Genomic DNA, 22,824 nt, shown 5'->3' with positions numbered 1-22,824 from the left:
GACATCACTGATCCTCGCGCATGCGCGGCACGACTCATGACGATCCACGCGAAATCGGCCCCGGCTAGGCAAGTGTAGCTAACTCTACAAAAGAACCTCTTTGGCGTTGCCATAGGGAACGGCGCGCGTGGTTCAAAAGTTCCGTTTTCGCCGAACTGCGCTTCGCCCGGCGCCCTGCTTCCCTCACGCGGTCGCGTCTCAGTGGTGGTTTCGTTATCGCGAACTGCAGCGTGTGTTTTGCACGCTCGTGAAAGTCGCTCTGACAGAAAGTTCGACAAATAACGCATGCATGTGATGTTGCCGGAGGCCCGAATGGTGCACGCCGCCAGTGCACGCCGCCGCGAAGTGAAGGCGGGCAACGTTGGGCACTGCAACAGTGACGACCGAAAGACTGCTTTCAGGCGGGTGATTTCAAGTGCGTTAACGCGATGCGGGCCACTAAAACGTGATTTTATTTAAAAATAGGCACTTCCTTGGTAAAAAAGTAGCACTACGAGGTTTCTGAACCGCTATTTCAACAATTCAACGTCGACTTAATATTTGCCTTTAGTGTCCCTTTAACGCATGTATTATTGCGTGGCAGGAGCATAGAATCGCGCCAGGCGTCAAAACATGTGAATTGCGACACGAGTGCGTGTTTTAAAGGTCCACCCAATACAAAGCGCTCATACATATTTAACCATCATCAGCTGCAAAAGCATCAACAAAGTAACCAGCTGCGTAGGTTGGCGTGTTGCCTTACGGACGCGGAGTGGGTCCTTCACTGATTCGCAATAGGAAGAATTATGGCGTAGTGGACACTCAACTGCTATTCTAGCCGTAGGCATTCTAGGATACTTTGAAACGGCCAATGTTACGCGCGCAGTCGTTCGTTTCCTTACGGCATGGTTGAGGCATGCACCGTGAACCGAAATCAGGGGTGCTATGCAGGATGGCCCGAGTTTGGCGAAACTCGGGATCTTTCCGAGCTCTGGCGACACCCCCTTTTGAACGAGCTAATAGTAGGAGTAGGTGAAATCCATCCCTCAGCACGCGCTCCGTTCCATCATGGTTACGATGGAGCGCGGCGTCACGTCAAGGGCGGTCGAAAGGTTGGGTTCTGTCGTCAAACTACAGGCACCGTCTATCATTTGTTTGTCGTTCCGCTGAGTGCAGAAGTGCACCCATTCAAAAAAAGTAGCAGAAAGCTATACTAACTATATTTTTTTATGTGTGCGCGGGCGGTTTGAATACATTTTCCAGCGTTTCATGTCTGCACTAAGCATCCTTTAGAATAATCAGCACCGTGACCTCTGAGATTAGTTCCGACCGAGCGCTTTACAGCGCCGCGGCTGGAGTTAATTGCCGAGGTCCCGTGTATAATCACCACGGTCGGGCTGTACGTTCTAGCGCGTTGCTCGGCGGGCACGCGCCCTCTTCTTTCTCTTCATCGTCTGCTCGCTCCCAGAGCACGCGCGCCCGGCTGATTAGCTAATTGGCTGGGCGGTATACCTATACTCGGGGACAACTTTCTGTGGCAATGAAGGGAAAGCTTTAGGGGCGAAGCTCCTTATAGCGGCACCCGTTCGTCCCTCGCAGCGTAGTATGTAACCAGTCTTACGCTTTGACCTGCAAGGTGGTGCCGGTGGGAGATTTCTCCTGTGCGTTGTTGAACAATAAAAAATTCGCAGCGTTAGCTAAAAGCCGACTTCTTCTGTTTCTCATTCCCATTAGCAGCCATTCTTTACCTCCAAGGTAGTGCCTGGTGAGATTTCTCCTGTGCGTGATTAAACAATAAAAATTTTGTTCAAAACGCCGTTGATTGATGAAATAAACCCACGAAAGACGCCAGATGTTTTTTAAAAGCAAAACGAAACAACGCCAGATGTTTCTAAAGCAAAACGAAAAGACGCCAGCTGCTTAACGAAAGACGCCAGATGTTTTCTAAGCAATGGTTTTCTAAACAATGAAAATTCACAGCGTACATGTAAAATTAAAGTGCGCTGCAAGTCGTCATAACTCATCAAACCTTTAGTATAAACGCGCCCGATCTCACGTCGGTGATGATGTACTGGGCAGAATTCACGGAAGATTCACGGTTTACCGATGAACCTCTGCAGCTTCGCCCACTCATCATCATTCACTCCGTGGATATGCTGTGATTTTTTCTGCGTAAGATATATAAAATACTCCTTCATTTTGTACATGTAGCTTTTCGAGACGGAACGCAGCGCACACAAGCGAGATATTTGTATTTCTTTTACTTAATACGTTGTCAGTTTGCGTTTTTGCGTGCTTGAAAAATTCGCGCCTTTTACCCGTTCCTTAAGGGGTATTCAGACGGGGGAGAAATGCTCGGAGGAGACGGGGGGATTGCGGATCACATGACCGCGACGTCACGGATTAGCGAGTGGGTGTGACCCCCCCCCCCCCCCGCGGCTCCTCGGAGGAGACGGGGACCTTTTCCCCGACAGGACAAACGATCCCCCGGCAGTGGGGGATGTGGCGGAATTTCGGGATCTTGTTTGGCCACATTGTTGCACTTGCCCCTGCACAGAGCGGCAGTGGGGTCATCTGTAGCTGGGGTCATCGTCGTCAGCAGCTGGTGACACGGGTGGTACAAGCCACAGGAGTAGTCGGGTAACACTGGTCTCCCCCTCCGTTCGCCCCGTCCGTGTGAGTGGGGGACATTTGTGGAGACTTCTCCTCGCGAGCTGACGTCACTAGGCTCCGCCTTTATCCCCCGAGCATTTCTCCCCCGTCTGAATACCCCTTTAGACGCTAAGCAGCGTTTGCGTCTAAATGAAACGCTAGCCATCACTTTCCGCGGCGTTACGAGACGCGCGCCAAACCGGATTACTTCGCGCAGCAGTACATATGCAGACGCTCCGCCCCCGTAGCTTTCCCTTCATTGCCACAAAATGTTGTCCCCGAGTATAGCTAAGTCAAGGCATGCTATGTCGAAGCTGATTAAGCCAAATCATGCTAAGGCCAAGCTAACTAAGCCACATCTTACTAAGACCATGCTATTGAAGCCGTGTAAAGCTAAGCACAAGCTAATTAGGCTCATGCTAATGAACACGACGCAAATTAGGAGCGTGTAAATAAAACCAAGATAATCAAGACCTACTAACCAAGATTGTGTTAATTAGTGGGGTGCTCATTAGGATTATGTTAATTATCTCTGTACTATTGGGCCTTGCGAATTAGTCCTGAGTAATGAATGTCGTGGTAATTAAAACATTAACAATTAATGTTAATTAAGGCGATGCTAATTAAAACCGTGCTAGTTACGATCGTACTAATTATGATTATTCTAATTACCTCTGTACTATTCAGGACCTTGCGAATTAAACCTGAGTAATTAATGTCGTGGTAATAAAACGTTAACAGTTAATGCTAATTAACACGACGCTAATTAGGTGTGTGTAATTAATACTAAGATAATCATGACATTTTCGAGATCGTCTTAATTTGGATCGTACCAATTATGAGCATGCTAATTACCTCTGTACTATTCAGAACGTTGCGAATTAAACCTGAGTAATTAATGTCGTAGTAATTGAAGCATCAACAATTAGGAGAGGACTATTCAATGTCACGTTAGTTAAGACCTACCTAATCAATGGCACCAATATTGAAACCGAACTGGCAAGGTCATTACTCCTAAGCAGACCAAGCATACTGAGTAGACGAGCCACGTAAAAAGCTGAAAGAAAGCTAGGTGACCACAAGTTCCTCCGATGGCCCCAGCCTTGCACAAGTAGTGCAAGCGTACCAAATTATTTTCTATGCAAAGAAGCTGCTGAGTAGCGTCCACTGCATGAAACACTTGACAGGCACACCGGCTCTGTGACAGTCACGAGTTGAACTGGGGCCTTTTCAGAATCAACGATTTTGTGGCCGAGTTCGCGCGTCAATCAATTTGATTGACAGACGCCCGCGGCGAAGAGCGGGCCCGCCCACCACGTTTGCTTTTGCCGAAGAGCAGTGCTCGCGCCGCAACACCAGCGAGCAGCACGATTCATCTATGAGCTTAACCGCACAGACTATGCACACACCCACGAAGAACTAAAGGTTATATCATCATGTGGCTACGATCTCTCACATTCAATTTCACCGCTCTAACGGCGTACCACTCACAGCCATGAAGCAAGCGCCCCTGGTGAGATTTGGGGCGAGAAATGCTACTATTTACTTGTTTGTGGAGACATTGTTTCTACCGATTCGTTACTACAGAAGAATCTTCAGACGTGTAATGTAAGTATAGCAGTAACCTGTCCATTTATTTATCTGTAATATTCCAGAGAAGCGAAACGAGCTGCACCAGTGTGCCGCGTGTGCGCCCTTGTTGCCTTCGAGAGTGGAAATTTCCATGCTGCAGGTGGAACGAAAGAATATTCCGAAAGAGGACAAACGCCCACTAACACGCCCGTGGGAGGCGCGATGATCAGTTGGCAAAAAGATGGGGCGACCATCACGCTGACGTCGCTGCACTGTTGAAATGTTGACTGAGTGGCGGCGCTGACGCGTTGGCACGCGGTGTTCTTTGAAAACCGCCGTAAGTGCCCCACATGCGCTTGTGACGCCATGCTCGTTCTTGCAGCCGTTTTTCTCAACGTTGTTTTCGCGTGCACCGCACTGTCTTCCTGTCATGACCGCCGTAACGCGAGCTCGGAGCAAACTCGTGTGCCCGAGAAGCTCGGGCCATCCTGCATAGCACCCCAGGCTAGCCATTGATAAGGAAGTGTTTCTGGCGCACGGGCCCGATTACGCTATCGCGTTCTACTCATGAAGGCGAAGCTCAAGCGTCCTCAAAGTTTTTTTTTACCGCTAGGTCCGAATTTTTGAGTTAATTTGCATCTTTCGAAAATTTTAACACAAATGCTTTGAAGTGCTTGATTTCAATTGTGGTAGAGTAGTTCTATGCACTTATGCAGAATATAAGGGAAAATATTCAAGTGGTTATCTTGGAATACAGAGGAAATAATGATACCTAAGTAATAATAAACATGGTGCTGAGATCATCGAGTTTAAAGTAAGAAAACAGCTGAAGAGCGAACATCTTTTGCCACAAACACATTTCAACAGTTTTATTTAGTAGCTACGAGCTTGGTAATCGTTTCCAAATTAATTTCTTCACTTTTGAGTCTGTCTTCTTGCTTGCCTTGCTTCTTTTGTGAGCTGTTGTGGCACCCTTTCCGCATCGTATTGTCGATTGTGGTGAACTTGTTTCCGCAAACTGACTGTGTTTTGGCCAGGCTTCAATCCTAACGATCTCAGAATTTTGGCACGCGCGGCACTGCTATGATTAAACGAAAGAACAGCATCCAATGTCGCAGTCCTTAAGACTCTGAAGCCTAAACAAAGACTCTGCGACGTAATTCCGATTAGCTCAACACTTCCACCGGACAGTTTGCACGCGCAAGTCTGTCTAATTGCATCGCAAATAATATTCATGTTCATTAGCGCATACCCGTTGTCAACCTGCATGCGATTCCCCTCTATATACGTTGAAAATGCTCAGAGGTTAGACGATGAAGAGCTTGCTGGATTAGTGTTCGGCGCCTCAGTACGTTGCAGGCCTTTATTCGCAGTTACAAGATAACTGTATTGATTGCCAAAAAATCTACGCTTGCTCAAAACCTTAATTAACCGCAGCATCTCAACTTATCGAGAGGCACGACAGACACGGCATGTAATAAAGCTAGGAGCTAAAAGTGTTCGAACACTTGCGAATAAAAAGGCGCATCGCGTCTTCTGTACGCCTTAGAAGTTACCCGACCCTTTCTTATATACAGCTGACTCATACAAGCATTTTGGCTTTCGTACGGGAAGTATATATCTTTTCTTTTTTTAAAAAAGTTGACCGTAAACACGGACTGCATATTCTCTTGGCGTGCATGTTCACTCACTACTCGCTTTCAGAAAAGTTGTTTTTCAGCCACAAAAAACACTTCCTAAGAAAAGCAGGAATATGAAAAATATGCACATATGAATACACTTCCCAAATTCCAGAGAAACAGAAAGTGACATCTTTTTTTAACTTTCGCCTCACTCTGTGCCCTTAAGTATTTTATTGAGAACTCAAGAAACTCAATTAGGCTCTGGTACGATCGCCGCGAACCTGCTGATGCTGCGCAAGGCTCTTCAATATAGGGAAAAAAACTGTATGTTGTTATATCAGGGCTCCCAACCCAAACTTCCTTGCTTCGACAAGGCATTCAAGCTGGTAGAACGTCTGATGCAACCAGCGTCAACACCCGCTGATGCAACGAGGCGGGAGTCTTACGCAATCCCCGGCAACTTCGGCGCTGCGTCTGACGCAACCGACGGAAATCTCTCCCGCAACGTGCGGCAAGCCCTCTCATCCGCGGACCCGGTTCGAGCCAGCGACCAACGGCGGTTCTTGAGTGGAGGCTTCGAGCTCCTGGTTGATGCAAGCGATCCCCCAGGGCTATAAAGAACCAAGCTGCACGGAGAGAGAGAGACAGCGAGCGAAGAAATCCCGGGTCGTCGTCGCACCGCTGTGCGAGCCCAATAAGCTGTCGACCCCAGCGCCGAATATGTAACGCCTCTGTTTATATGTATATAAATTTGCCTAAAGTCACCGTCGCCTGGATCGCTCCATCTATCAGCTCTGCGCAGAAGCAGTCGCAAGCTGAGACACCTGTTACCCAACAATGTGCAGCGGCCATGCTACGCCCGGTCGCATATTCCACCCACCATGGTAGAATGGCTGCTAAGGTGTGGCGATTGTAAACACGAAGAAGCCGCTTTGATCCCCTAACATGCAAAAGGTAACCCTCAATCTACAGTCCACATAACTTGTTGTTCTCGTCCCAGGTGTATGGCTTGCAAACACTTGCAAAATGAAGTTATAGTGAAAAGCACCGGATGAGATTACGTCCATCATATAAAATCTAGTTTCACCTGCAACTATCGTTGAAACGTTAATAAATGTGAGTTACGTCTTAGCCAACCAAAGGCACTTTCACCGTTTCTATGAAGCCACCTCTTGAGCCAAAAGCTGCGAATAGGAAGCTCTGCGGCGCTAGCGATGGATTCTGGCGTACTCTCTAATGCTCGCAAATAGAAGGCGAGGACCACGAAAGGGAAAAGAAAAAAAGCCGCACCTCCCCGAAGGGGCTCGTGAGGAAATGCGAATGCACTTGGGTGCACCCGATGAGTGTGCGATTAATTAATGAAGAGAGACGAGAGTGTGCACGTAGACGCGTAATGCTCGAGTTGTATTGTGTTACACTTCGTCCTAGTGGTGTCGTTCCCGCGAGAGATTCGACTTCACCGACTTCCATCGCTATGAAGACACCAAAGTGCGCGCTTCCTGCATGATATATATAGGTCCGAGCGCGGGGAGGAGGAGCGTCCGAGCTGTCCCTCCGCCGAGCGAGCTCCGCGATGCGAGCGCCCTCACCGAGCATAGAGTTTCCTACAATACTTACTAGAGGGAACTCTGGCGCTAGTGTCTATGGGAGCTGCAATGCATCGTGCTTCAGCCAGCAGGGGAATCATGGGTAGTACACGGATTTGTCTAAACTTCGTTCTTTCGGCTCCGTTTGGCTCCGCGTCGCCTGCATCCGCTTTGTCGCAAAACGAAGTTCAGCAAAAATCAGCAGTTTCACTTCACCACTTTAACTTCTTTAGGCTCACCGATTCAAATCTGGTCACGAAGTTCACAACGATCGATTCTTTTATCCGAAAGAAGACCAAAACATCGCAATAAACAAAGCTACAAGTGCGTTCGAAGCCCACACGCACGAAGACTATTCAAATCCGTGTACTACCTATCATTCCCCTGGTGGCTGAACGATCGCAGTGCCAGAGTTCCCTCTAGGTCATTTTAGGAAACTCTATGTCACCGAGTACACTCCTCCTCTCACTTACCCTCCGCTGCTCCGCGATGCGAGCGCCATCACACGCCCCCGCGCTCCTCCTCTCTCTTACCCTCCGCCGCTCACCACCGGCTCCGGTTACTAGGCGCGGCGCAGCTGTTGCTAGGGCCAGGAGGAGCGCGCGCGGAGAGATAACACTTGTGCGCACGCCGGCCAGGGACGCAGGACAACCCCCGACTAAGAAATGCATTCGCGTTTAAAGGCTGGGATGGGGCGAAGGATGTACGGAAGGGTGTTTCAGCTCCGCTAACGTGAAACCTGGGGAGGGGCGAAGCATGCAGTGTGCGCTGGTGTTTCCCATAGCAAAATATATACACTCTTTACTGCTTCCTCGCCACCGGTCCACTAACGCACCATCGCTTTGCAGATATGCTTCAAGAAGTGGTGCTTCAAATAGATTACTTTACCGTAGAGATGCACGTTTGTGTGTCTGGTTTCCGATAAGAAACTTTAGCGCCTCGGTAAATGTCTTTGGAGATTCTGACGCCGCTCCTAAGCCAAACGTTATGTTTTAGGCAGTAACGACGAACCTTTACCTCATAATATGCATAGTATGGACCGGTGGCGAGTAGTGGGATTTACCCCATTTTTGTGGCAATGCCCGTTTATGATGAACCCTGACGACGACATGACATGCCGACAAGGCGATACCCTAAGGTACTTCGCCCTTAATAGACCGTAAACGTCCTGGGTCAGCAATTGTAGGGAGCTCGGTTCACGGACGCAAGAAAGGCACGTTTGGGCCATAAAGAAGTGGACCGTCGTTTAATTGGCAGTCTACTCGAAAACATTCGATAACATTCCGACACTATTAGTGCCTTCCTGCTAGTAATTTAACAGGCAACAAGTGAAGCCCGGCCACGTCGGAGAACTAAACAAATGCGTCAGTATATATTGAACCTCCATGCTTGATCACTTAGCCGTTATGTTAATGCTACAGCTTGAAATGAATGTGGAGCAAATGGACAGCACCCACGTATTGCTACACGCTTATGTAGAAAGGGTGCAGATAAAGACAATATATCAATTTGCTGCCAAAACTTTCTAATTATTATTTCGTCCTATCCAATTCATTTCTGTAATAAGATAAAAAGCGAACTTTAAATAATATGGAAACGTCATTAGGTCTGTGTCATTTCATGAATTTTGAAATATTAGGTCATTGTATCTTGCAACCTGTAGAACACAATTCAGTGGTAACCCCGTGGGCAGCGTTACTAGGCCATAAGAGACTTAAGGTTGTGTCACTTTTCTGCGTATTTTTCTGACTTCCCTGGCAGCACAGAATGCAACTGTCAGCGTTCCAGCGGCGTGATTAAGTCTGCGGCGATTAACGTCCTTGTTCTTTTGGAGTCAGATGCAAAAAGTGGCAGCACCATCAAGCACGGTCATTTTATCGCTCTTCTATAAGCACGCGCTTGCTGGCTGTACGACAGAACATTACAGTGGAAAGGCCACAACTCAAAGAATGACTGGCTGCTTCGTTGGTCATTTTGTTGTCTTAAGGGCACTTAAATCATAGAGCCAATGGGCGATGTTTTGTTTTCGCTATCACGTTGTTCTAGATATTGTCTGTGACTGCTTCTCTAGATCCATCGTATTAGGTAGCACGAAATTTGACTCGGGACAGACACAGAAAGGGCAAACCACGAGGCGCTTGTGATTTGTCCTTCTTATGTCTGTGCTTCGTAAGGTTTCGCGCTACCTACAATTACGGATCATTGCCAACTATCCCGATCAAAGTTTCTGTTTATCTTCTGCAGACATCGTTCATATTGTTTTTGATGACGGGACAGCTTGCTTGCGCATTCTCACTTTGTGGCTCACCTGACTGAGGTAGTCCAACACCGTAAGAATAGGGAAAGGCAAGCCTTGACAAGCGCGTCATGGTACTCCTTCCGTAGCGATGTTGGTTTGGGCCAGGCGAACTCCTCGTTGAAGTGGATGTCCGTGCTGACGTTTCTGCCAGGTTCGACCACGTACGTGACGTTCACCGAGTACAGACCAACATGTACGCCAAGCACTGCACGAAGCCGTTCTGTCGAAAAAGACCTGAAAGCAATACATGTTAAAGTTGAGTGTATTCCTCCCGCTGTCGCATCGGCCACTAGGTTTTGCTGGGCATGCATGAGAGTGGAATTGTGGACCATTTATCGCACACGTGAGGCTATCTTCATTCCACCCATTTATCAGCTCTATGCCTAATTCATACGATTCGTTTGCAGTGTTTATTACCTTGCTCTATATATCCTGTGATCAAACGTGTTCTCGTAAAATTGAGAAGCGGTAGGTCGTCAGAACTGCCATGCTCGTGGAAAAAAACTGGCAGGCCTACTTGACACAAAACAGTGCCAAAACTTCATTTTTTGAAAACAAACTACACGTTGGGAAAGCTTAGCCTTTCATTAGTATAATAAATTAGAGAACTTGATGTGTCGCATCAATATCGAGGCACTCGATAGGGGGCTCAAGATTAATTTTGACCATCCCCGGTTGGCGCCGCACGGTAACAACAGGCTCGAGCACCGAAGAGCTATATCTCTCCCTAATGCACAGACGAAGCACCGCCATTCCCGCAATGCTCACGAGACGTGTGTGGCATCGACCTGCACGTCGAGGTGTTTTCGACGTTGAGGACTCGCTTCTAGCAATCCGTGGCCAGGTTAGTGTTCGCCAAGCGAGTGAGTGAGCATCATCGAAGCGACAGGTGAATCTAGCTCTGTGAAATGACCAACTCCTCGTGGGAACTCCCTGTATGTCCAAAGAGGCTTCGGGCACTAAGTGGGAAGCACAAAGTAGAGCGACTGAGACACAGAAAGCGGGAAGACACGAACGAGTCTTTCTCCTGTCTATGCCTCAGTGACGCCACTTTGTGCATTCTAATGGCAAACTAACAGGCCCGAACTTGGACCTTAGTGAAATACATTCATTGCGGCCACGTGGATGAATAAAGCGCCTGTACGCCCTTCAAGCAGTCCTCACTCTGAATGCACCTCAATTTGAGCACACGGACATTCGAGCATTTCGCCCTTGAGCTAAATGCGACCAGCTGAGCTGGAATCAAACGCGCGCCTTCGTACTTATGTTGTCTGCTGAGTGAACATCGCGGTCGATACCACCGCTTTTCGTCGACCTAATCACGAATAATTTCCCGGCTTTCCTTATGTAAGTACAACATATTTTTTCTTATTCTGCAGCTTCCACTTGCATCGCATTAACCGGCACTTCTCAAGGGCCTTGAGACAAATATGCTTTAGCAACAGAAGTAACAATCTGGAAGCCGTTTACTGCTTCTCAGCGAGTCCTACGCGAGACTACAGGGGCGATGGAAAGAAACGCGAACAGTGCGGCATCTACGTCTTCTGCTGTTTCTTTTCAAGCGGTTGTAAACCTCGGTGGTAATAAAAAGCCACTAGTGTCATCCATCACACGACCACGCTAGCATCGTTTCCTGGTCACCAAGGTCAGATCGCGATGAAAAGAGCGCCCCGCCCTGTTCGCGTTTCTTTCCATCGCCCTGTACATATTCCATATATTGGCATACATAATACAAGGCGTTTTTTTTTTTTTTGAGGAGCTTGCTCGCCAAGCTTCTTATGCTCGCGCGTTGTCCGTCGGCGGCGTGTACACGAGTTCTCATTCATCCCGCCAAAAGTTTATAGGCGCCGCTGCGCTCTCTCCGGTGATTTCAAGAATGCTCACTAGATGGCGCGTCGCCGCTCAAGGCGGCGCACACCACCCTCGGCGCGTGCGCTTGTTAGGTGACCTTGAGGGCCGCGCCTCTCGTTTGGCGCTCCGATTGGCGCGCTTCCTATCTCTTCGCCGAAGCTCACTCAGTGAACACTCTTCGTTGCCGCTCCGCTGCATGAACCCCCAGCCAAGGCAGCAAGCGCGGCGGGCTCACAACGCAGGTGCAGCTCGGGGCTCGCCGCCAAGACCCTGCGGTGAGAGCCCGGGAGGGCCGAAGCGAAGAGGGCTCGCCCTCAAGCAAACCCGGTGCTGCGGGCCAGCGAAGCAGAAGAGAAGCGGGCGCGCCGTCAAGTGGACCCTGCGGGGAGAGGTCGCGAACGGAAGGCGCCTGCAAGAGAACCTCGAAGAATGCGGGATGCCGCGGCTAAGCGTCCAAAGCGGTCGCTAGATGAGGTTGGCGGCACCGACGCGCGCTTCAAGCGCGATTTCCTCGACCACACGTTCGGCCACAGCTACACAAACCTTGTCACGTCTATATATTGATGGTAGACGAATGTGTACGAAGGACTCGCGGGTTACCCGATCATCTCCGAGCAAGCTCCTCCAACATCATTCACTTCGTGGATATGGCCGGCGATTTTTTTTCCGGGCCCGACTGTACACCGAATATAGACCGCAGTGCAAATCTGATGACGCCACGCGCACGTCTGTTGTATAACAATCTCTTTAAAAATGCCCCGTCCGCAGCACGACGTCGCAACTAGCAGGTTTGAGCGCGCAGCGGGCATCTAAAAATGGCTGTATAATAGAGTCCACCGCCACGTGTTAAGTGTGGGCTGTAATTGATTTCTGGATGTTGAGGGAGCAGTGCAGCTGACATTCAACGACGAAGAAGTAATGCGTACGGAACAATTCGCACGATTGACAACAAGGTGCGGCAGTGGTGAGGGGAATCTGAAGCAGGACGGACAGACGTTCAAAATGCAGGCGGGCAGGAAAGAAAGCGCCTGTAACCGATGAGCTTGTTCAGCGAGTGGATCACGCAATTCGACAAAATCGCCGCGTCCCTGTTTTACAGCAGAGCTGTCAAGGACGAGGTTTGTCGTATGTCGTAGATAGAAAATGAGCATCATCATGAACCGGCACGCGCCACCTTCGCCATCTCCTTCATCTCCTCCCTCTTCTTCTTCTTATTAGAAGACGTGCGCTGATTTGTCCAGCGATTGATGCAATAACTTCGTAGACGACAGAACGTGTACAGAGGGAGAGAAAAACAAATAACGAGAAAAAGAAAGAGAAATTCTTGGCACAAAAAATTTTTCGCTGAGGCGAAATTCCAACCCAAATATCCACGATCCGAAGGCAAGCGTCCCAGCCACTCGGCTATCCAGGCACGCTGGCAGAGCAGAGCATAGCCTTGTTTAGTATAGTACAGCAAGGTGGTGGGAAAGGCTAGTGAGGGTTACGAGGAGGGAAATGAGGGGAAAACGAGTACACACAGACAGAGAGAGAGGATAGAAACAGAGAAATACATAGAAAAGAAAGAGAGAAACATACAAGGCGAGAGAGCCTCCACAAAGAGAGAGAGAGATAGAAGAAAAGACTCAGAGAAGATAGAGGGCGAGAGACCGACTACACAGAGAGAGATAGAGAAACAAAGACATAGAGAGAAGGATCAAGAGAAAAAGTGAGAAGAAAGGGAAACAACAGAGAGAAAGAAAGAAGCACCACAATGTAATAATAACGCAATATAGCACGCAAGCCCTGAGTGCTGGGCAGTATCGAAGATACATGTGTCTTCTATACTATCTTAGATATTTTTGGGTATCTTGTATCTGTATCGCGATACGTCTCGCAAAACAAGTATCTGTATCTGTATTTCCGCTATATTGAAGAATGTATCGTGTATCTTAAGATACAAGATACTGCGACCACACCACCACCGTGCGAAGCAATAAACGTTGGCTGAGCTCGAGCTTATTAAGCTGATACTGCTGCCACTAAGTCACCGGAATAAAACTAAAGGCAGTGACATTTAATCTTTCCGCGAGAACTTTCCCGCGAGAATAGGCGATAAGCTCCGAGCGTCCCTATATATTAGTTGAGCAGCCTTACGAGGTGGCGCTCGCGTCGTCTCGAGAGACAAGCGCGCGAACGTCTGCGCCCAGCCGAATTTTTGTTTAATCGTTTTTTTAGTTTTGTCAGTGCCATGACACTCGGCACTTAGCCACTCTCGTGTGCCGCGTACTACAATGCATGCGGCGTCTTTCGCACACATGCTGATGCCGCTGTAAAGTCATTATCGAAGTTCCTCTTGTGTGGTGCTTCGTTAAGAAGTCTGATGAATGCAAGAATGGCGGGCTGCTTTGCCTCTCGTGGCTTTCACACTTCGGGGATTTGAAAGATCTCGTGAATGTAAGTTTGCATTACATGCAATGAGATTGACTTATATGGAAATACGATTCTAACAGCTATAGCATCAACGGTACCGATGCTGGAGTTAACAGAACATGCATTCACCTAACAGACGCTATGTTGGCGTACGTCTGTTTTTTTTTCTTTTATTCAAAGAGTTTTTAAAATCATAATTTGTTTCTTACAGAAGTTATTTGTTAGCTGTCCTTCTTTTCTATCTCGTACATTACCTATGTCTCTATATTGTTTTTTTTTTTCTGCCGGTCTGCTTACTGCAATATGCATTTAACGTGCTGCCAATGTAAGCTATCTGCTTTAATAATAGTTTTAACTGTCTGCCTCATTTCTGCTTCTGTTCTACTTCAAGTGGAATATAAGTTTATATACTTATATTCCACTTGAATTTACTGTTATGTAAGGGTGCTGTTGAGAACAAATATGTGATAATGCGGGCACGCCTGGAGTATACAGTAACGATTATTCTGGTTACTGCATATGAAAAAGCAAATTTGAATTTGCATTATAGTAACGTACATTATTAGGCGCCATTTTAATACGTTGGCAAAGATATTCGAGAAACGCTGTTATACCACATGCTCCGTTTTTCTCATGAGCGTCCCAAAGAGTCGTTCTACGCCATTTTCCTCAGGCACTGAATTTAATTGTTGTAGCTATTAGGGGTTACCCGCCGCGGTGGTCCAGTGCTTATGGCGCTTGACTGCTGTCACGAAGGTCGCGGTAGCCGGATTTCGATGGAAGGAAAAGGGTAGAGGCTCGTGTGCCTATATGTAGGTTTTAGCATCCCAGGTGGTCAAAATTTCTGGAGCCCTCCATACAGCGTCTTTCATAATCCACCGTGGTTTTTCGACGTAAAACGCAACAATTATTATTAGCTCTTGGGGGTGCTGCCTCTCTCGTGTTTCTATGCTTATTCGCGGTGTTTGATACGGAACCGCTTTTCTATTTTACTTAGATATATTTGTTTTCGTTGTATAGGCTTCCCTGAATCCTTTTACTGCTGCTAATCACCAGGTAATCGGATCTATAGTGTCAATAATGTGAATAGCGGCGGTGTCCTGCAGCGCTTGCTCAATAGCACAATACGTCTCAAACGTTTCTGGGCTGCCCATGTTCTTGGTGACGTACACCTGTCCGGTGATCCGTTATTGCGAAAACTGTAATATGTTTACCGCAAGGTAGCACTCCACAGCGGTATTTGCACCGTCGTGCGGAGGCTTTTCACGGAAGTTCATATTGCCACGTGCGTTTCTTATTATCACTTTTGCTGTATTCGGTTTTCGCCCACAAAGACTGTCAGCAACGCTCAGCGCAAACCGCGCCTCATTGTTCGAGAAGCTTCGCGATTATTGTAGATCGTTTTGTTAAGGTTGCGCGCAAGACGCGAACACTCGAGCTTATTCTAAAGTTTGCGCGACAACCAGCGATAACGCTGGAATATTCGACCGCACATGTATAAATGCCGACGCGCTTCACCGCTTGTCAGTTGATCGACGGTCGATGCTCTGTTCGCCGCTATCAGTGCATACCGTGTGTATTGCTGGAAATTAACTTTCCGTTTCTCGGCCATAAGTTTGGCCAAATAAAGTTTCATCTTGGGCACCTCGCCTGCGGTCTTCGTCGACGTCATGACCACGTGACAATATGGTTACTTGGCAACCCGCTTGCTGGTCCGCAAGCAGTGCAGCGACTAGCTCCCATCAGTTACAAAGCTTTGCGTGTTTGGACATGTCACTGATGTTCTTTATACCAGCAAGAACCGCTATCAGCGAAATGATTAAAGAGCTGTCATGTTAAAGGGACGCTAAAGAGCAAAATGATTTTTCTCATATTAGTAAAGTACTCTTTCACGCACTACGCTTGCTGCGAGAAGACGCTTAGTAAGCGAGGAAAACGCGCAAAAACAAAGTGTGGGTGGCGACGCCACCTTGAAGTTTCCGCAACATTCGCCGTGATGTCACGTGTTTTGACGGCGCGTACTAGGGACACGTAGTTCCTATTCGGTGAGAATGAAGTACATTGTCTTCTGAGGGGCCCATAGGCTTAACATACCAAGTTAGCGGTAATTTTCTTGAGCCAATTGCGCCAAAATACGATAAGTACACTTTGAAATCCGTGACGTCACGCGGGAGATTTCGGCGCGAGATTTGAAAATGAAACTTTGAACTTGATTTTCTCCTCTATTATTAAACCTATGATGGCGAAATAATGACATTAGAGTTCTCAGAGCACAATTTATCGATATAAACCGATTTATTGTTTTCTCTTTAGTGTCCCTTTAGGCAGCTAAAACAGCGCCAATAAGTTGTTTCGGCATGAAGTAGATATACATTGATCAAGAAGTACAAAACTTTTCAGATCCTAACACAGTTTTCATTCAAATGAAACACAACTGGTCGCAGTTAATAAATTTTCAAGCGAACATCTATGTGCATAGGCGTTTAATGCTGTGTTATATAGATGTATAATAACAAATTTGAGAATGTATCTAAGTATGTTAAGGTACAATTCGAACGTATCGTATCGGATACAATGAGTGTTGCAGTATCTTGTATCTGTATCTCAAATACTTCTTGCCTGAGTATCTTGTGTCGTATCGCGATACAATTTTAAAGTATCTTTGCCCAGCCCTGCCCGCCGTGTACCTTGCCGAGGGTTCACCAGCACACGTCGGGTGTAGCGGCCTCCTACCCGGGCTTGAAGCCTTGGGGAGTACATGGAGGTGGAAGCCGTAGGCGACGGAGATCAGGGTAAGTTAATTCCTGTCTCTATGGGGTAGGACCGCCGCGGGCTCCGGGCTCGTTCTACTAGCGTACAAATATGCGCCGTAGTGAAAAGCTGGTAGATCCAACACACTGTGGGAAACTATTTAATGCGAAGCAGCCAGCAGAGCGCTGCATACATCGCCTTATTTCTCTTTAAGGATAATGAAGTCATTCAGTCATGACATCTAGTCCACTGTACATCCCATGTTTGTCATGCATTCATGCCTGTACCATCATTCATATAATAAAACGTATTTTCTGGTATATGCCATACATGACCTGTCATTTATGTTCGTCGCGAACTCGCCAGCTACACCAAATTTTGGATTATATCCAGTTAACGAAACGACCGCAAGCGAACCAAGACAGTGTCATGTAAATCATGCCGTACATGACATGCATGTGAAAATTTGCGTGTTAGGACATGTCACTGATGTTCTTTATACAGTCACGTCACGAAATGCCAGTTTTGGTGTACGTCAAGCAAGCGAAACAGCCGCGAGCAGACCATGAGCGGGGCACGTAAATCAAGCCCTACACGACATGCATGACATAATTTTCACATTACCAACTGCCATTTACGTTCGTCATACAGTCACGTCATGAAATACCAATTTTAGGGTATACCAAATTAGCGAAACGGCCGCTAGCGCACCATGAGCATGGCATGTAAATCGTGCCTTACACGACGTGCATGCTATCATTTTCAAGTCCGTTTTTATCAATATGTTGTCACCGTTCTTTGGTAGGTATAAACTATCAATCACCTGTGCCCTTGAGGCGGCGTCGAGGCAAGCCCTTGACGTCCCCTCATGGGAGGCCTAGGCCTGGCCACCTAACCTGCTGGTTTCTTCTAATAAAGGTTATTCCTCCTCCCTACCTGTGGCGCATACCCGTATACCACGGCCCATGGTAATCGGGTATGTGCCATACCTGTCTGGTGGAAATTGTTCGACGACGTACGCGACAAGATTTTCGGGTTATTCATGTCATGACCAGACAGTCATATTTGTCAAGTCATATTACCCTCCCATGCCAATTTTGGTCTACACCAAGTTAAGGAGGTGATCACGAGAGCACCCAGACGTAGGCGGCTAGATAGATAGATAGATAGATAGATAGATAGATAGATAGATAGATAGATAGATAGATAGATAGATAGATAGATAGATAGATAGATAGATAGATAGATAGATAGATAGATAGATAGATAGATAGATAGATAGATAGATAGATAGATAGATAGATAGATAGATAGATAGATAGATAGACAGACAGACAGACAGACAGACAGACAGACAGACAGCAGCCGCTGACAGAGTGAGTTTTATGCTGGACGTGACAGGTCAGTTCAGTAGCCTCAAAACATTACAGCAGCGGTTTCATTGCTTTCTGCAACAATTAAGAACTTGTGTTGGTCTAGTTGGAAACTCGTCATATTTAAGAAACCTGGGCGCAATTTGGCGCTCTCTTATTCACGCACACATTCACACACGCATCACCCACGAACACATCCCACAACTTTGATGCGCTGCAACTTTGATGCGCTGTACCATGGTCCAGGATCAAGCCAACCATGACAGCATTTCCGTTGAGGTGAGCTAAAGTTACATGTAGTTCAAGCCTTTTATCTTAAGACGGGACGTGGCACAGGAGATGCTTGATATAGTAGTGAATGTACTCGGCGGCATTGGTCATTTCAAGCTTGAATGAATGTGCATTGGTAAACGCTACGTCCAGGCACAGATGATACCTCAATTGTTTCTTTGCCCCTGCAAATACCAGGTAGCAGCTGCTTGCTGCAGCGATGGGAAAGCGAATGAAGCCGATGGTGAATGAACTCAAAAGTGCGCCACTTCTGCACTGCCTTACTGTGTGCCACACTGTACGCGTTGACCCGCAACAAATCCAAACAAACTTTCTTTTTTCGTGTTGTTTCCTGGCGGCATCATCGTCGAGGTTGTTGCCAACGGTACCGAAATGACTTGGCAGTCACTGAAACACGACGTTTCATCCTTTTCGATCGCATGTTGATGCATTTCTTGGGTCTCTGACACAATTTGTTCGTAGGATACGCGACGGAGGGCTGACCACAGATATTGTAGGGCCGCTTTGGAGTCACAGAGCATTGTCATGAATAAAGGGGGCGTGAATAACATGGCACACAAGAAAAGGTGGACACCGGACGACGCGCTACTAGCAACTGACTTCTTTATTCAGGAAAAAAGATATTCATAACGTAATTAGACTAGATAAAACCCAACGAATAGACATAAAATGATTACAAAAACTAGCGCTCAGCATGATTAACTCATGTGCCGTTCTGTGTGCTTTGCAGTTTTTAGATGTTACCTTGTTTTTTAATAGAGTTGACCATGTTTGCCGGGAATTTTCGCCAAGGTCCGAGAAAGGTCTATTACCATATGATTCATCACACAGTAAGCTCGTAAAAAGAGCTATTGCTATTTCCTGCCTTAGTTCATCGTTGAAAAAATCGTGTGTGCATAACACAGAGCATAGCTTCCGCAAGCAAGTGACTCGCCTGCTCAGCTCGGGTTACCCTGACAGTCTGCTAGTTGCGGTGGGTGGCACGTTGTTACAGAAGTTAAAGCGGACAAGTGCCGCCAAGACCCAGGAAAAAAGGAAAACAGAAAGAAATGTTGTCATGCCGTATGTGCGCTCTGTGTGGCACAATCTGAAGAAGATTGGTCGCAAGCACGGGGTTGACGTCGTGCTCCCATCCCCCTGCAAACTGGCCAAGCTGTGCTCCATGGTTAAAAATCATGGGAAGGGAAAGATGAACAAGAAAGGTTGCACAAAAATGCCCCCACCTCCCCGAAGGCAATCGTGAGGAAATGCGAATGCATTTCTTGCGCGAGAGTACACGGCGTAGTAATTTTAATGGCGTAAAGCTGGACACATCGACGCGCTCAAGTGTCTCCCTTTTGGGCGCCTCTTTCAACGAACGCTTCCTACGTGCATTCGTAATCACCTCAAGGATGTTGCCACCGCCTTCAATGCAGCACAAACGCATTTAGAACGCGCTGTTTTCAGGCTGTGCCAAGGCAGCACAAACGCTACAAACGCGTTTTCAAACGCACTGCATTGAGGCGGTGGCGCAGGGAGGAGAGAGAGCGAACGGCGAGAGAAGGAGCGGCGAAGCACTGTACCTACCCTCTCCTACACTCTCTCCACGCGCGCGGGAGCTCCGCCGACCTCCCGCGATGCGAGCGCCCTCACACGCCAGAGCGCGCTCCTCCTCTCCGCTCACTCTCCGCTACTCCGCCCGCACCACCTGCTCCGGTTGCTAGGGGCGAGGATAAGCGCGCGCGCCCGCATCTGTTGCTATGGGAGAGGGAGTGAGAGCGGAGAGGCGCGGACACCGACCGACGCCTGACATAGCCCGACTAAGAAATGCATTCGCATTTAAAAAACATGCCATGCAATTTGTCCCCTGTACCGGGGAGGTCGTGTACAGAATTCGTTGAGCTGCGGAAAAGTATACATCGGCCAGACGGGCCGATGTCTAAATGATCGACTCAGAGAACATGCTTCGTCTTTGAAGGTTCTCGCAGGTGGCACGCTCTTGTCTCTTCATTGCAAAGATTGCGGGTGTTCCGCTGTTCGCAGGCACTAATGTTCTTTGCAATTCAAAACACAGACTGGCCAGGGAGATCACGTAAGCTGGGCAGATTAAAGTAAACTCAACCACGTGCATCAGTGTCGCCTCGGTAGCGTTGAACGATAGGGACATAGGCTATCTAAATAGTTAAAGCGCGGAACATATCAGTTCGGATAAGTAACCTTTATGTTGGCCTTGTCTTTCTAGTGACAAGGTGGGTGCACATGCGCGATTCTGTGCTCTCGTGTGAGAAAAAAAGTTTCCAATAAACTGCAGTTGTAAGTTGAGCGTCTGTCCTGTCAAGTTCTTTGTTTCTGTTCCTGCTGTTTTCCGCTCATACAATCTACAATACGTTCTGTCTCCATCTTTTCTCGTGTACCGTATTATTCGCACCCCTTTTTCATCATCAACCAACACCAACTCGCCCAACTTTTTATTATACTCAGTATTACCAATCAATTAGCCCGTTTTTGCTCATGTATTTGGCCGCACCTCGAAGGACAAGAAGCCGTGGACGAGTCAATGTTCTAATTTCACAAATATTATATCTGAGTTGGACGTGTCGTTATGGACTGACCACTGCGCCAGTGGAGCTGGTGCGATTCGTATAGCCATCCGTGTAGACATGAATTCGGTCAACAGAGTAGGTACGCAAAAAGTCCAGAGCGACTTGCATCAAAGCCAGAGTAGGAAGGTAACTTTTTCCGATTCCTGGGACGGACAGGTGTACTTCGAGCTGCACCACAAGGCTGGTGGTGAACGTACCGAGGGTGTGAAGCCCGACGGCAGTAGGGGGCACTGAACACCGACTACTTTGGCGAACGACGCTTGTGGTCGTTGTGCTGGCATGCACGCGAGATTCCATTAGTGAAATGTGGCAAGTATGCCCCCTCAGCGTCTTGGCTGTGACGTATGTTGATCCGATTGTCTTCGAGCCAATATAACTGTCCCAGCTGTTGAGGCGCTTCGCAGAAGGCCGAGGCAACGGCATAGTACCTGTGCTTCGGCGCTCTCAAGTGCTCGGAGATTAGATTTGCAAGTTTTGGAGAAAATCGTGAAACAAGAGGGCTCAAGAGGTGCATTATTTGCGTAATTACGGTGATCTAGAGCCTGGAAAAGATGGTAATCTGGCACAGTGCTGACAGTGGACTCGGTGCCTGACATACTTGTGAAGTTGTGGCCCTAGAACTTTGTGAGGGAAAGCCGTACTATATATAAACCTGTGCCAGAAAAAGCAATTGAGGACTCTTCATTCAGTAGGAGTAGTAATGTGCCTATTAGTTGCAATACCAGCAAAGTTAGGGATGTTGCTTGGCAAGCTCGTATTTCAGCAGGTAGGCACACAAAGCTACGAGGAACGAAGTGTAAGTGGGGTCAACTGAGACACTTTGCATAGTTCAAACTTTATCACCTTTTAGGTGTGAAGCATGCGCAAATTTGGTTGGGGTTGTTGTTACATTTATTAATACTCATTAAATACAAGCATGTATCAAACTTTGCGTTAATCACTATTATTCATGACATGTTCTCTCTTACTTCTGCAGGACGCTTTTCACGTTAAAAGAGGCCATGACTTACCCTTCAGAGCTGGATTACAGCATGAGTCCATTCATTTTCAAGTATGGCTATTTCTTTTGAAGCAAAGCTCGGCAGAAAAAATATGTTCGACCGCGTGATGTGAGTGAATCCATGCGCGCTTTTCCACGCCAGTGGTGCACTACGTTTCGTCGTTTGTCGAAGGAAATCAGAGCGTCGCTTTCAAACTGTCAACCGCAAATGAAGCAGGAAAACGAACAACCATAACCTGCCGTCCTCCCCAGCATAACAAGTTCCCGACATCGCCCGTCGGTGCAATCACCCTCGAGCTCGGGCGGCTGCATCTTTTTTTAGGAGCGAAGCTCCTTAGTCCCGCACTTCTCCGCGCCGTCGAAGCTCCCTTCTCTTGAGCATCGCTTTAGGTTGCAGAGGCCGGTGATGTAAGAAGAAATGTTTAGGCCTTGAGCGGTTTGGTTTTAGCGCACCAGAAATTCAAGGTTAAAAGAAACTCTGTGCACAACTGGTTATAATGCTCGTCTTTACTCTCACCACCTTTATCGTGGATTGTGAAATGACATCCACCATTCTAGCGCACTACGGTGGCTTTGTCGAAGGTAGTAGCAGACGGTCTCCACCCCCACCCCCCCCTTCAGCGCCGGCTTAACAAGATAATGAAACGCTGCGCGTGCCGAACGCCGCGCGCGGCGTTTTGTCGCCGCCGTCGAAGGTCCCCGTCGCATCACCACTCGTACCCCTGTCGCACCTGTCTGCCTCTCCCTGCGCTGTGTGCGCCGCACACTCACTCGCTCAGTAGTTCCCGCCCCGGAGCGCCACAGACGCTCTCTCCCCACCCTACCGCCTTCATGAAAGCCAGCAGCCAGATCCG

The 22,824-nt window shown here is 47.8% G+C and overlaps 1 pseudogene; it reads right to left on the bottom strand.

Annotated features, from left to right (window-relative positions):
* The window catches only part of LOC119386470 (dual oxidase maturation factor 1-like), a 192,320-nt pseudogene that overhangs the window by 34,025 nt on the left and 135,471 nt on the right, over positions 1-22,824 (bottom strand).

Source organism: Rhipicephalus sanguineus, chromosome 3 (genome assembly GCF_013339695.2).
Source record: "Rhipicephalus sanguineus isolate Rsan-2018 chromosome 3, BIME_Rsan_1.4, whole genome shotgun sequence".
Taxonomy (NCBI): Eukaryota; Metazoa; Arthropoda; class Arachnida; order Ixodida; family Ixodidae; genus Rhipicephalus; species Rhipicephalus sanguineus.
This window is presented reverse-complemented; position numbering and strand designations above follow the sequence as displayed.